This window comes from Aptenodytes forsteri, unplaced genomic scaffold (assembly GCF_000699145.1).
Source record: "Aptenodytes forsteri isolate BGI_AS27 unplaced genomic scaffold, ASM69914v1 Scaffold278, whole genome shotgun sequence".
Lineage (NCBI taxonomy): Eukaryota > Metazoa > Chordata > Aves > Sphenisciformes > Spheniscidae > Aptenodytes > Aptenodytes forsteri.
In genome coordinates this window covers 1,830,873-1,846,678 of record NW_008795907.1, presented here as the reverse complement: position 1 = coordinate 1,846,678, position 15,806 = coordinate 1,830,873, and the positions used below count along the sequence as shown (strand labels likewise).

The 15,806-nt window shown below is 45.2% G+C and overlaps 1 protein-coding gene and 1 long non-coding RNA gene across 5 annotated transcripts in view; one reads left to right on the top strand and one right to left on the bottom strand.

The window, feature by feature from the left end:
- KLHL24 (kelch like family member 24) overlaps positions 1–15,806 on the top strand; it is an 82,033-nt gene that overhangs the window by 41,807 nt on the left and 24,420 nt on the right. For 2 of the 3 annotated variants that reach the window (XM_009284278.2, XM_009284277.2), the window contains exon 1: positions 8,036–8,152. The exons of the other annotated variant lie outside the window; for it this stretch is intronic. The gene's annotated coding sequence lies outside the window, so the exon portion shown is untranslated. Of the gene's footprint in view, positions 1–8,035; positions 8,153–15,806 lie in introns of those variants that run through there. 3 annotated transcript variants of the gene reach the window in all.
- Positions 8,173–12,371, bottom strand: LOC103903138. Of its 2 annotated transcripts, XR_657842.1 has the most exons (3): positions 12,189–12,371; positions 10,395–10,619; positions 8,173–9,533 (listed from the first exon to the last, which is right to left on the bottom strand). It is a non-coding gene; the product is annotated as an uncharacterized LOC103903138 (long non-coding RNA). The 2 variants fall into 2 exon arrangements; XR_657841.1 differs by lacking the exon at positions 8,173–9,533 and having other exon boundaries at positions 10,045–10,619.

The window sequence follows — 15,806 nt, the reverse complement described above, 5'->3', positions numbered from 1 at the left end:
GCTGTTTCCATCCCTCATGACATGTTAGCTGACAAACATTGGATGGCTTTTCTTTAAGGCTAAATCGATGTAACTCTCTCCAGGACATGGAGCGGCATCAAAGATCTCGCAGCTGATGGTCTTCAGGCCACACTGCCAGGCACAGTGATGTCCCGCATGGGTCCGTGTAGCCAGTGCCATGCCACCAACTCTGGCTAATAGTGGAAGCTAAAGGAGAGAGCCTAGGGAGCAGCGTGTGCATGCTCATCCCCACCATCCCCACTGCTGGAGGTAGCTTGAGTCACATCTACATCTAACTTGCAGTCCCCAAGATAAACATGGATGGTGGTGGGACTGTGGGCTGAGCACCTGGTGGTGGGGATGCTGCAGGGGAGCGCTGGGGCTGACCCTCCAGCATGACAGAAGCACACATAGCGCAGGGCTGAAGGTTTCATTTTCATCTAAGACTGAATTGGATCTACTTGGACCTCGCCTAGATGAGAAGCTGACCCAAGCTGGCTGAGATAATAAGCCACACAGCCTATTGAAAGTAACAGGGTAAATCCCCTGGCTCACTTAGGAAACTCTCATGCTGTGGAGTTAGAAAATCACCCCCCCTCTCTCTCCCCCCCGAGAGGAATGCGGGGCTAACCTCTAACCTTGGTAGCTTGAGTGCTAACCGATCTTGCCTTTGTGATACTTACTTCTAGGAATCCTCATTTGGCCAATCCTCGTGTTTTTATTGTGTGTTTGGTTTCCTCTTTTGTGTCCAGATTGTATAGCTGAACTCACAGTGTTAAGGGAAGCTTGGTTGAGAAGAGGGAGGTGAAAGTGGCGTTCAGAGAGAGCCAGATTTAGAGTGTTCTTGTATAGGATAGGATGATCAGGAGGAAGGAAAGCAAAAAATCTCCCTCCTGCTTTCCCCTACCTCCCTGTAACGGGTTTTCTTCATTCTGTGTAGTCTGTGCAGTGCTTTGGCTTTTTCCCAGCTGATGTAAATATGTTCCTGCTGCCTTTTGTGCTGACTTTTGGTAACGAATGCTTCCTTTTTTAAAGCCAGTCCCATCTTTCCACCAAGTACTGCTCCAGGAATACAATCAGAAAATGAAGGAGACCCCTTCAAAAATACCAGGTGTGCTTTTAAAATCACAATATTTTAACCCTATCTTGGGTTAGGTTCTCTTTGTTTATCATCATGACTTTTGACCTTAGGGAATTCATCTTATCAGGCTTTTCTCTGATGGTGAGAAGCTTCATATTTTCTTTATCTGTTTAAGTGAAAGCTGAGATTCAGCAGTGATCACTTGATTCCAGTTGCTGAAGCTTTAAACAAAGCATTAATAGTTAGGAAAGTTGAAGTAAGATTGTATTGGTTGTGAGTGCTGGGAACGGAAACCCTGCAGTAACTAGGTCGGTTGATAGCTGTGGTATTGTCAGTGTGCTACCCATTAACTGCACTGTAGAAAGGACCTTAGTAGCTCAAACAAGCGTTGACTAGTAGTAACAGTGATCACTATCTGCAGTTTGTCTCCTTCTGTGGCATTGCCAACCCATATGATGTATTTTTAACCCTTAAAATTATTTTTTTTTCTACCAAACACCTCCTCTCCTTTCTTCTTCTGTCAGTCTGTTTTTATAGGGCTGCCTAATATTTAAAGAATCCCTTGCTCAGGGATTAATCCGCAAATGTGGTAGCTAGTTTCATCATTTGGACAAGTACCAGGGCAGGAGCGCTGAGGTGAATGTTGTGTCTTTGCAAGTATAAGGGAACAAACCCAACAACAGGGAGCTGCTTGCCTGAGCTGCCTCGTCGCCCAAGACTGCAGCAGCAACACGTTATTTAATCCTGGGGCAAATCCAGCTTGTTACTTTATGGTACCAGCTTCCAAATACATTCTTTTTGGCCTTTAGAAACTTGTTCTGGCTGCACTTCTACTGTTTTCATTAAAGAATTACCTGCTAGCTAAATGAACCACTTGATCTGGTAAGAGCTGAAGGCTTGTCTGTTCACGACGTGTTTGTCTATTGTCTTTAGCTTACACATACTGAATTGACCTATGTTGATTCTGTACCAGCCTGAGATAACTGGCTGGAATTACTGGCTAAATAATGTATATCCACCACTTCTGTCACATAGTAAGTTCACAGAGCTATGTAACATCACAGACTACTGCTGGTACATATGTATCTCTGATTTGTACGTGTTTGGCGAGCTGAGTTCAGAGACTGCTTTGCACCCTGCCCTGACCTCCTTACCTCTGCATCCTCTGTTACCCGTTCATCATGCTCCCTGCTTAAATGTTGGTCTGTAGCCAGCACCAGACCATTTGCAATTGTCTGTTCCTGAAACCAGCATCTTATCACTGTGGCATTTCAGTACTGTAAATCTTGACCATGCCAGGTGAATCTGCCCAGACTGGCCAGGGGTCCTTGTTCCCATCTTGGAGAGTGAAAGATTCAGGCAGTCCCTGGGAAAAGTCGTGGACATGGGGCCATGATTAAGAGGAGGGTCAGAAGAAATCACACCTGGAACACCCCCCCAACAATGGATCAAGAGCAAGGAGCCGAGGCATTCTTAAAACAAAGGCAGAAACATAGAAACCTATTTCTGACAGTTCTTGTTACTTTTTTTGCTTCCCACAGTCCTTGTACTTTAGCTAACAGAGCCCTTATGAACCTAGCAAATCTGAGAGGCACCAGCGAAGAAACATGGGAGCATGTGGCCGCCTCTAGGAAGAGGCCAGATGAAGACTGGCAGGAGGTTTTCTGGACGGAGAAAGAAGATGCTGAGCCAGCTTAGTATCACACTGGGGTCTGGACACTTCCTATTCTAGGTAATGAGCAGGTTGCTGAACTTGCAGATGGCAATGACTTAATATTTCTGGCCTGGAAGGGAACCCTCCCATGAGTGTCCTGTCACTGCAGAGCTCCCACAAAGTGCATCCTTGCTGTTTGTCTTCTTCCTCTTATTCCAGACCATGTCCATTTCGCGACCACGAGTGTTGCTCCAGGTATGTGTGATCCATGACCAAGTGGCTGCTGTTGGCTATTCCACCTTGTACTTCCCCCAATGCTGCAAAAATCATCACCAGAGCTGCCTAGGAGCAAGCAGATAACTTGTAAAGCTGAAGCCACCCAGCAATGTATTGACAGCTACATCTTCAGACCTCAACACACTTCCTCATGGTTGTGGGAGGGAGCATTCTTTCTTCTGAGGTGGCCTGTTTAAAGGTGCTACCCTCCAACAGGAGGACACAACAGCAGAAGAGAAGTCTTGGGAAGTTTTTGAGTTCTAACTGAAGTCCCAACACTGCAATCACTTCCACTGTGCAACCCAATAAATACTGCAGAAAAAGCCTTACAATGCAGAGGACCCTGCTGGAGGGCACACAGCCAACTGCTTAATGCAGAGATGGTTCTTTGTGTGGAAGCAGAGACGGGGACTGCAGCTGGACAGCTGGACACACATATCAGGGCTCATCTAACCATGAGGTATTTTCTAGCACAGTAAGATAGCTGAGGCCCAAGATAATCTTGTCAACCCTGGAAAGTTGCTGGACTTTTTGTCTGTGTTTTCAGTACATTGGGATAATGTTCACTAGCTTAAAATAGCATGTTCTTATCTTAGCTATGAGGAAACAAATGTAATTTTTGGTTTTGAAAATGCATCCAGAATTTGTGCATCAGGTTTTCTATAAACTGCAAGTTGGCATCTTTGTTTCATCACAGTTGCACTCCCTCTTCTGAACCAGCACCACCTTCCATTTCAAAACCTACTCCTTGAGCCTTCTCATATCCCTTCCTCTGGCAGCTGCAGTTGTTCAAAGTCAGCAACTAACCATGATTTTGTGAGGCTGGCCTGTCTCATCCCCTTACTCTTGAAAAGCACCTCCCTTTTTGAGAGTATCACAATGTTACTCTGCTAGTGCTGCATTTATTATCTTCCTAACTTTTGCTCTCAGGCTGGTTTTGCTTGTATTTTAAGTCACTGGCATGTTTCTAGGATAACTGCTGCTTCCATGTATTGTTTTCTTAGGGGTAGTGGGATAGTCAGGCATTGTGCTGACAATCCAGATGAGTGACTCCAAACTGTGCTTTCACCTTGTATAAAAGAGAGCTCCCAGCTGACCAAACTGTAAATGCCAGATTATTTGGGTTCAGTATTCGAAGTCTGGTTGTTATCCTAATCATATTACTGCCATGTGTGTTATTGGCTATGGAGGTCAGTAAGCCTTAACCCTGACGTGTGGATGGGCCAGCTGAGCTTGAGAAATCTTTGATCCCCTGCTCATAGGCTTTTGAGGGAGTGGTGGAGGAAGACTACTATTTAAATAAGTGTTTATTCTATTTGAAGAAGCTGAATTGCACTCTGGGGGTGCAGTATGGTCACTCCCAAAGCTGCAGGCAGAACAAGCTGAGACATCACTTAGTGCTGTATTTTAAGACCTTGTAGCCCAAGATGAGATGCACCCAAATGAAACTGGAAGGACTGAAGCCTGGGGATGGGGCTGAAGGTAAGACTCATATGAAATGCAGTAGGTGCAGGCCATGGTAGTTAATGAGCGCTGTAACCAGCCTTCCCCATCCAGGATAGTCTTTTCCTTCTCCCTGGAAGAAGGATGTTCTTTCCTCAACACCTTACACTACTACGGGTTTTTCATGAGAACAGACAAGTGCTTCCCCTTTTCCCCCCTCAAGATAATACTTTTTTGAAACAAAATAGCAGCAGTTATTTCCATTCCCTGTTGTACACAAACAGGGAAAGAAATGTGATTCTTAAAGTTAGTTTCTACTAGGAGAGAAGTGCCCCATTTGCTTTTAACTTAGTCCTGAATTGCTCTCTAAAAGATTTTGCCAGTGTTACTCACAAAGAGGTTTTGTCATCAGCATCAGACTCCCTCCTGCTTCAGTTTATGTAAGTAACAACATGCCTGGGTCACTTGTCTAGTGCTGGCTGCTGTGCCACCCATTTGAATTTAAAAGCATCTTCTCTGTATTATTAGTTAATGGCTGTTTATGCACAAATAATTCTTCCTCTAAGTAAACTATACCTTTGTTCTCCATAAGTGGACACAAGGAATTAGGCCTGTGCTAGAAGAAGTAGAGGCCTGTTGTCCTCAGTGATATTTTGATCTTGTATTCTTCGTTCACCTCCATCTTCTGCCGCAGCCAGGCTCTGGGCGTCCAGTGTGCCAAGGTAAGAAACGCAGCCTTGGTAAGAAGTAACAGCACTATAGTTCAGGCACTTGTTTCATGGCTTGATAAAACATGACTACCAAAGTAGCTCTTGAAATGAAGGAGAGCTGTTCTGCTTCGCAAGAGCTGGGAAATGGAGGAAACTGCCAATTATGTGGAGGTCTGTGTTTTAGTGCATGCTTGATGTTAATGAATGGTAGGGACATCAGTTGGACTCAAACATCAGTTCTTGAGTCTATTCATAGAATATGCTAAGAGGCCCTGTGAAATGCTGACAGTGTGACCCCAAACCATGGGAAATAAACCTAGTCTCAGATCTTATTGAAGTCTAAAGCAATGCTGACTTCTATTTTTCATTAAGGCTTGTCGATCTCAGCCAGTTCTGCGCACACATACCTAACTGATGAGTTCACACTCCGAGCGACACTCCAGAGCTGTGACCAAATTTTGCTTTGGTTTTTGGACTGCCTGAAGCTTAGAAATGCTGGCCCCAGAATCAGTGTGGTCCTTGCGTTCCTTGTGATGGGCTTTTGCTAGTTTGCAACACAGATTTCCTTCTCGGGTTGTAAAGACTCTCAACCTGTTACTTGGGAAGACCGTAAGAGGAAAAGCCAATGCGATGATCTGTGTGCTCTGTATTCACACCACTTGCTGACTAGCCTCAGGCTTCTTTGTTTCCTTCTCTGCAGGACTAAGTCTATCAGTCTAGAAACCCGCATGGACCCAAAGCAAAAGAAAATGTTCAAGTGAAGCCCAGTCTAAACAGGCTGAAGCCAAATGAGATTTTTTTGCCAGAGATGGTAACAGGGGAAGGTAGCAAGAGGGAGTCGACATTTTGTGTGGTACACACAGCAGCTCACAGAATCAGTCATTTCTTTTGACCACCGTACGAGATAGTTCCTGCTGCTGCCTGACGTGGGGTCATTTACTAGTTTGTCTAATTATCCGAAAAGTAAGGATGCCGTTGGTAAATATTGCTACTCTTGGAACATGAGTTTTTCACTAGAAACCCAAAATTTATGTAATTAATTCTTGTGTCTCCTTTTCTGACATAATGAAAGGCAGAATCAGTCAGCTCCCTGGCAGCTGACTGCTGAAAGCTCAGCCTTGCTTGGTCTGGGGGAAAGAAGCAAACTGGAAAGAAGCAGAAATTTACATGTTTTCCATAAATAAATACATAACTTTTGATCAAAGTGCAATTTGACTTAATACACCTCCACACGTGCTCTCCTGTACAAAGCCAGTACATACATCTGTCTGATATCCAGTTTATTTTTTTCCTCCACAGCTATTTTGTTTAGCTCACAGCTAACCTTTAAAGTTTCAGTTTGATGGTGAGAAGAATGACGAACGTATGATGAACCTGAACGTTAGTTTAAAAAAAATTGATTATACTGCTCAGCTAGTTCCGCATCATTGTTACAGCAGCTGAAGTTTCAGCAAGTTTTAAAATACTGTTAAAAAATAGATCTTTTGCAACTTTTCAGCAGGGTGTCTTAATTGTCTCTTTTGCAAGAAATCTAAACTTGTGTGAAACTGGTCTTTAGGCAGCGTCATTAGACAGCTTTCAAGACAATTCAGTGTTAGTTATATAGGAAGGGTCTCTAATCTTAACTCTGTATGGTGTGAGCCAGGGAGCTCGGGAACGTGAATGAGCCCTACTTCACAGCTTCCAGCTACCTGCAGCCTGTGGAGGAATTAAGTCGACAGATTGTTAGCTAAGTAGCTGAGCAGGTGGAAGAATATTAATCTGAGCAGACATTATGCTGTAGAAATGTACATTTTTCTAATTATTACTAGTAGTAAAAATCGTTATTGCATTTTACGTAACTGAATTATGAATGACCTAAAGTTAGAAACAGTGTAGGTGAGTTGTTAATATCCTCATGCAAATAAAGGTATTGCATGAAGTGCAATGATTGAAAATATAAAAAGAGGAAGTGCTGAAAATGTTGTAGTGTTTCCTGCTGAGGAAGGGAAATTATCTGAGTATGCTTTAACTGCCTGTGTACCGAATTTGAAGGTGTTATGCTGTTAGGAGCCTGTGCCTTTGCTAGTTTGTTTTTTAAGCTGATCAGAGTAATCTTAGCTTAACACAGCCATAACTTTCTGCCTATGAATACAGCAGATTCCTAGCAGCTGCGACCAGAACAGCACATTACAACTCTCTAGACCAAGCCCTCCTTCTCCCGTGCGATGTAGGCCAAGCAGTCCCACACTCTGTAAGAGTACGTGCCCCAGGCTCTGCTCTCCCCAGGTTCCTGGGAGCGAGGGCTCCAGCCTGCTGTCCAGGCTGGTCCTCCTGCAGTCTCTGGCGCCACGTGGGCTCCCACTTGACCACCCTGCGGGTGGGCACCCAAGTGTGGCTGAAAGCTCCTCAGCTGGACACACCAAGGCACACGTACGCTTTAGCTTCACTCGCCAGCAGGCAGCCCAGAGTGCCTGGGGAGCCAGCACCGGCCGTGCCACGCTGCCGGTAAGCTGCGGTTTACTGAGGACAGGAGCGTGCAGGGAAAGCTCCGAGAGCATGGGGCAAGATGTGCTTACACAAGCTCGCAGGCTCGGGTTCACTTGCAGTATTGACATACCCCAAGAGTCTAAAGCGTCGCTGCTGCAGACCTTGGCGGCTGGCAGGAGTGACGAGCCTGGGGAGGTGCTGTGAAAGCTCCTCGGTGGCTGTCAGGTCCGGGGCTGTGCAATCAATCAGGGAAGCCGTCTGGAATGTAGGGCATTGGGACAGCTGCACCAGGCCAGGCGAGGAGCTCAGGAACGCCGCAACGCTTTGAATTTGGAAACCGTGACAGATACTTGTGCTGGCTGGTATCAGGGCCAGGAGGTGGAGCCCAGCTCGCTGGCTGTGTTAAGTGTTACTGAGCGTCGGGGAGGGAGACGAGGTGCATCTGACTATGTGTGAAATTTTGGAGGTGTGACATTGGAGAAGGAAGGGACCAAAGTCATCTTAGACTTGAGAAAGCAGGTAACTTTTAAAAGTTTATCACTTCTAATTTTAGAGTTTTAACTTTAGAAATGCTACTTTAATTTTTCTGCCAATCGATATTGATTTTAAAAGATTTAATTTTCCCATTAAAAAAAGAATGGAGAATTCCAGTGAAACTTCCATTTCCATGATATCTGCCCTGGGGAAAGACAGAAGAGCTTCAGAATTTCATACTCGTTAGTGTATTTCTGTGTTAGAAAAAAGATGACCATTATTAGGTTTATTTAATTTTAAGGAAAAAAATATAAATAATATAAATATAGCAAACATCAAAAGAAATGAGACATGTATTTGCCTTTTTATTGCTTCCTGCCTACAGTAATGACCTGTTCCTCATTTCAGTTCTCCTCCCCTTTTAAAATTACAAAATATTGTCTCCTATACATAAAAATGTTAATAAAAAAGGCCAAGAAAGCCTATCATACCATATGTAATATTTTACATCTTCCATTTTTTCTTCAGGGTTCAGTACCATATTGATGTATGCCAGAAAAGTCTAGTAACCAGCCGTGACATGACAAAACAATCTGTTTATTATCAGAAGTTCACCGACTAACCAATCTTAGTTTTACAATCATTTCTGTCTAATGATACTGCTTATGAATAGATGGGTAAGGAAGGCTTAGGATCAAAGAGTAACCCGCAGATTTCACAATGTTTTCTTGGCAAAACAACATGTTGATTTAGCTACTGCACTGGAATCTGCAAACCTTCATTGTGTTTTTCCTGGGATTACTTTGGCTACCATTTTCTTTCCTGTCTTCATATGACAAATCTTTGTCCAGGACCGGTGATCTGAAGTTGCTTTAGTCTGGCTTAGCATTTTAATAGAGCTGAGAGCTTTCCTTAGAGAATCACACAGCTCTTTTCCATAGGAGTATTTCAGGACCAGAAACAGTCCAATTTTAGACCTCAGAGCAGGTGCTCAAAAGCTTGTTTACAAAGGAGGGGGTGACCAGGGTGTTGATCTGGGCTGGGATTTTGGGTGCCGCTCCAAAGCAGCTGTATCGGCACAGCAGCTGTTTCCACATCCCTCCCCAACCATCCATGCCCGAGGCAGCCACCACTTTTGGACAAGGTAGCAGTATTCAGGCTGGGAATGCTGGGCTGGTGAGTCCCACCAGTGATTTCTGGATAGTAGGGGGCTTTTTTCTGTGCTGCTCTGCTGGGTGCAGGAAGCCTGGGATTTGAGGACAGACTTGCCAGTTGTCCTTCTGGCATCCCATGATTCCTCCATCCTTTGAGAGCCAAGTCCTGGCAGTTAGCTTGGAGAGAAATTGCTTTGCACCACAGTGCCGGTAATGGAGAAGCAGCTGCATGTGTCTTAGAAAACAGGTGCTGTGCCATTCAGCATATCTGGCTGCAAGTAGAGGAGGAAGAAATCATGGAGCTCCTGGTGAACTAACTCTTCCTGGATTAACTTTACCTGATGAAGCTTTGTTGATGACCAAAGTGAAGGGGTAGCCAAAATTCTAAGATGGCAAAAGTAATCTAGAGATTTGCCCAAGCATCACCCCTAAGGCACAGCCACAGCACACCAGTGTGAGGACCTCCTCGGCATGCAGGGTGGCTGGCCCTGCAGCTGGAAGTTTGCTGTCCCACAGTCACTATTAGGGGTAGCAAGGGTATTAGTCCAAGCTAACCAATTTGTAGACTTAGGATCTATTCCTCAGCCTATTGCCAGAGGGGTGTGTACCGCACCAGAAGTAGCTGGTGGCATGGATCTGCAAGCATGGAGGTCACTCGTAGCTTTGCAAGTCTGAGATTCCCAAATCTGGGAGAGTGGCATGCACACGCCAGTTCAAAATAATGTTTATTTGAATCCTGCCTTGTTTTCTGCTTCACTGGCAGACAAAGCTTTTCACGGTCACTTGGGTTGCAGAAAGGATTTATTTAACTTGTGAAACGCCTGAAGGTCTTGGAGATGAAGAGGTGCAATGCTCCTGCCTATTAATTGGTCCTGGCATCGGCAAACGGTTTGAGGAGAGAGCTATTAAGTGTGGCTGAAGGGCAGAGCTGGAGTTCTGCAGTAGGGTGCTCTGTGGCAGCATGGCATAAAGGGAAGGCCTGTGGTGTAGGGATGTGTGAAAAAATACTGTTGTGAGAAAATACTTAATGCCAACAATTGTGGGGCTGTGGTTGGCCTTGAGGTTACGGGGCTGGGTGGGAACATGGTGATAATGCCACATCAGCTCTGAGAACTCTTTTTGTAGGTCCCTACCTCACTCTTTTGCTAGGTTAGTGATTGCACGTGTTGTCTGTCTGCCATTCTGCAAGAACAACTCCCTTGAAGTCTTCACCTTTGTGGCCAACAAGAGCTCAAACAACTTTTATTTCTTTGCTTCTTATTTCTCCCTGAAGAGAAGAACCAGACAAACACCAGCAGACTCTGTCTCTATCTCCCTTGGTTAGGCACTGGTTTCATGGTGTCTCAATACTGTAAGTTCTGTAAAAAAAGAAATAGTTCAGTGTTTATAGCAGCAGTGATGCAATGTTCACTCTTCTCAGCTCTGCAATTACACTCCCATAGTCGTCTCCCAGGCTTGGGAGATGAGAGATACTGGGCAGAAAAATTAGACACACACTTTCTGCACAGGAGCACTATTGGCATGGGCCTTGTTTTGAGGTGCTTGCAGCGGTGAATGGCTACTGGGATGAGCAGGAAGAGAGGGGATTTGCATGGGCTAGGAACGTGGGCTGGCCAAGTGAGGACCGGAGTGTACAAGGGGATATGCAATACTAATTGCAGGGCCGAATCAGTAAACATGTTATGGATGTTTTGCCAGGTGACTTTTGTGCGTAAGTCAAGTACACACACTCTGTAATCCCAGCGTCTCCCCGGCTGAGCAGGAGTGAGCACCGAGCATGCAGGCAGTGGGATGGCACCCAGCCCCAGCACTGGGCACGTGGGGATGAGCACGACGTTTGGCTGTAGAGGATGCCCCATTTCATTCCCCATGACAGGGCCTGCACTCATCCTGCCGCCTCACCGCTGCAGACAGACACCCAGGGAAGCATTGCCAGCCTGAGCAAAGGGTTGGGATGTGCAGCATGCGGGGCCAGAGGAAAGGGGGATCTACACAGTGAGCCAGGAGGCAGTGAAAATGGAAAAGATGAATAGAGGTGTCTGGGGAGAGGGAGTAGTGGTTTGCCAGGGCCCTTCGCTATTCAAGTGCCAGCGCGCCAATCTGTGGTGCAGATGACATTTCCTGGTGCGGCTGCCATTTCAAACAGGTGATGGGAAGAGGAGAGGCTGAAAGGGACCGGTCCTGGAAAAGTGCCTTCCACCCTAAATGCTTGTACCTGATGATTATCCCAGCAGACCAGCTCAAGTCAATGTGACCCACAGGGCTTTTGGCAGGATGATGGTGAAAGTCTGTTCAAAGTCAAGGGAGGGATTTTAGCGAGTTTTGGTGTGTTCTCTGTATTTCTTTGAGAGGTCTTTTATCACGTGAAGAGACTTTGCTGTACTTTCATCCTCATCTAAATCCAGCCTCCTCTTTTTAATGCTATTTCCATACACCTCTTCCTTTTCACTTACTGCACTTTAGCGCTTTTTCCTGGCATGCTCAAAAAGCAAATTCCTCAATAGTTACTGAACTCACTCTTCTGCTCTTCCTCACAAATTTCTATTAACGTCACCTTTCCTTTTGCTCAGTACCAACTATTGTTTGTAATCTTGCTGAATGGCTTCTGTCATTACGTTTTGTGCCTACTTGCGTCAGGATCTGCAATGATGTTGTCACTCAGCAACACCTCTTTCTTTTTGAAGCTTTCTGTCCACTAAAACTTTTTCTAGCAACATCAGAATCTGTTCTCCCTCCTTGTGCTGAAAAGGATTTGTTTCATGTCTGCTCCATTTGTTGCACAGCTCTTCATAATGTTCCTTATGTTGCTTATTCGTTGTCAGTCACTAGCTTGCACTCGTCCTCATCTTAACTCAAGTGTCTAAATTCTCTCTTTTATCCAGTGATACAATCCCCATGTTGCATTGAGGGTTCTTAATGTTATTCACTGTTTAATGTTGCTCTCTTCTCTCTGATCAGCGATGAGGGTAAGGGACAAAGCGCTTGGACTGTCCTCTCCCTTTGTATTCTTCTTCAGCTTCCTGCTCTTGGTTGCTGTGGCTCATCTTCATCTCTTCCTTCATTCAGCTCCAAGCCCTTCCCTAGACTGGTTAGGATAGGTGTCCATTAGCAGTAAATAGCTACTAAAAGAAATCATGGACTTACTTTGTTTTTGTTTTCTGTTTGTATGAACTACTTGAAAACCATCTGGGTTTTGCTTAATTTTAGAAAAATCCAGTAAGGAGTTAAGACGCTCCCCACAGCAGAGGAAAATTCTCAGGAGCATACTGGCACACGACTTCCCAAAATAGTTAATGTCTTTATTTGGAGGAATGCACTGACCCATTTAGGTGGCACACCGCATCATTGAAACATGTCTGAAAAGTGCCCGACAGTGGTGGTATTCAAATTCAACACCACCAGAAAAACACATGAACATCGGTGGATGCATGCCAAAATTTTCACACAGGCTTCTAATTTTAGGTTTTAACCTTTCCAGTGCCCTGAAGATGCCTTCAAAATCTCCAAGATCACTGACCTCTTCAGAAAATATTGGCCTAAATGCTTTACAAGTACTTTATATTGTTAGAAAAGCATTAACAAAGCTTTATAGAAATGAGTAATCTTTAATAATTGGCTTCAGCTTCTCAGGCAGCGTGCAACTGCTTATTTTGAGAGAAATGCTCAGCGCAGCTTGAGAAGGAACAGCCAATCCCCCTGCTAGCAGAGGAATGAAGACCAATACGATGTAGTAGCAACTCAAGTATCCTTAATTTCAGACATCCTCGGTGACGTTGGCTTTCAGAACTGGAAGTGCCTGGATATGACTGCATGCATACACGTGCACATTATGAAACAATTGATTGCTCACTGAGTATTTTTAATTAGTATTTTCCTTTTAAATGCTCCATTTACCCTCTTCACACAAGGTATTTTTGCCATGTGCAGTTTTTATTGGAGTAAACATACTCCCTTCAGACAGCTCCTTCAAGCCAACTCAGAGATATCTTGACCCTCTTTTAATTTTTTTCCTTCCCATGACTCATTCCTTTCATCCCGCTTATGTTTTCTGAAGTGAACTCTACATAATCATATTGACCCCAAGAGTTACAGACTCAAAGGCCTGGGGCAGATGAGAGGATATATCAGATAAGAGATCTATTTTAAGCAAAACATTTTTCTTAGGCCATATACTTTTTAGATTTAATGTCTTTGTAACAAGTAACGCTTCAGGTTATTAATCTTTTTTATATTCAGTGGGTGAAATAAGTTATTGCAACGCAACTATACTATCCAAGGTTGTCATGGTTTAATCTCAGTTGGCAACTAAGCACCACGCAGCCGCTCGCTCACTCCCCCCCGGTGGGATGGGGGAGAGAATCGGAAGGGTAAAAGTGAGAAAAACTCGTGGGTTGAGATAAAGACAGTTTAATAGGTAAAGCAAAAGCCACGCATGCAAGCAAAGCAAAACAAGGAATTCATTCACTGCTTCCCATGGGCAGGCAGGTGCCCAGCCATCTCCAGGAAAGCAGGGCTCCATCACGCGTAACGGTTACTTGGGAAGACAAACGCCATCACTCCAAACGTCCCCCCCCTCTTCCTTCTTCTTCCCCCAGCTTTATATACTGAGCATGACGTCACACGGTATGGAATATCCCTTTGGCCAGTTTGGGTCAGCTGTCCTGGCTGTGCCCCCTTCCCAGCTTCTTGTGCACCTCCAGCCTTCTCAGTCGGTAGAGCATGGAAAACTAAGAAGTCCTTGGCTAGTGTAAACACTACTTAGCAACAACTAAAACATTGGTGCGTTATCAACTTTGTTCTCATCCTAAATCCAAAACACAGCACTGTACCAGCTACTAGGAAGGAAATGAACTCTATCCCTGCCGAAACCAGGACAAAGGTGAACTGTCTATTGATTTTCTCTTTGCTGTTTATGTGTTTTGGGGTCCTTCTTGCTTTTCCAGCCAGAGGATGACAAATTGACTGAATGGTCTCACTTCTAATTAAATCTGTTAAGCAGTTCTGAGTTTTAGCTCGGCAGGAAAATGGTTGAAGGTTTCAATTTTTTAAGATCTTCATGAAAACAATTTACATACCAAAATCAATTGACATTTCCAGTCTATTTTCAGAAATTAGCCTTTTAATTAGTAATTCTAACTGTTTTGCAAAGCTTGAATTTACCTCACCCGGGGAAAAGCGGAGCTCATTTAGCTTATGAAAATCTGAGACTGGTTTGCTCCAGAGACGATCAATCCTGGAGTCTTAAGCAAATGCTGCTCTTCTAATAGTTTCAGTGAAGGAGCACCATCAGCTACTGCAAAGAGCACAAGGCTGCGTACACTTCCTGGGGAGGGCCTAAGGAGGCAAAAGGAGGAATATCCTGAGGTCAGCAGATTGTGTAGGTTCACTAAAAGGTAAAGATGTATTATGCCTGGGATTGATATCTAACATTTAGGAGAGCAAAGTAGGTGGCAGCTAATAGAAGAATTGCTATTTGTTCCTTTCCCTCGGCAGTAAGGCGCAAGAGGTAGAGGTCATCCTTCTAGGAAGGAGAACGCAGCCAGTTACCTGCTTACATCAGCTCCATGGCGTTGCATAAGGCATCATTTAGTCCCTGGTAATGAACTTAATTTAAGCATGCATGTCCCTGCCCTTGCCTCGCTACTCTGCATTATGGACTTGCAAGTTTGCTTATGCTAAAGGGCAGAGCAAAAATAAATTGCCATACTCCCAGGCATGTTCCATCAGCCTGTGTTGGAGCATGGGCCGGTGTCCAAATAGTTTGGATATGAAGTGAATTTGGGCTCCAGGACAGGCTCAGACCTGCTCTTGAAATTGCACGGCGATGACACCAGGGTCCTACTTTTATATTTGCAGTTGACTGGCTGCCACCGCTGCGACCTCCAGCTGCGACAGCAGTGCTTTTCGCGTCCCAGCTGAAAACTAACCTTGCCTTTCTCCGGTTAGCAGGGAAAGGGGCACCCCTTTTTGTGTTACTGTTGACCAGGAACTGGGGAAAAGCTTTGTCGGTTGGAAATTCGATATTAATTAGGTGAAGCTGTAGCTCAGGTAGACAAAAATCCTCTTTTGACTTTTTTGTGTACACTCATCGTTTGTATTTTGGTCGTGCAGGCTGAAATGCTACACAGAGACCTAGTGTTTCAGTCTTTAGACCTTTAGTCTGGGAGATGGCTCTTGTTGAGGGTTTTTGGTTGGGCTCCCCAGAGCTGGCGCAAAGGAGTGTCACCGTGAAAGGTGCCATCCCAATGCACCACTTCCTCCTCACCTTAAACTTTCGCATGCTCACGATGAGGGTCCGGTCAGGAATCCCAGGGTGTATGTATCCCCCCGCGGTCCCAGCAAAGGGAAGGCTAATGGTAGGGGCTCACAGTGACAAAAGCCGCTGGCTTGCAGCGCCGTTGGTGCCGGGGGCTCTCACGTCCCCGGTTCCTCCCGGGGCGCTGCCGCAGACGAAATCTGGCGCCGACCTTGGTTCTTCAGCCGCCCCCGGGCTGGTGCCCCGCCACCCGGCAGCAGGACCGAAGTCTCCGGGCGGCGGCGGGGCG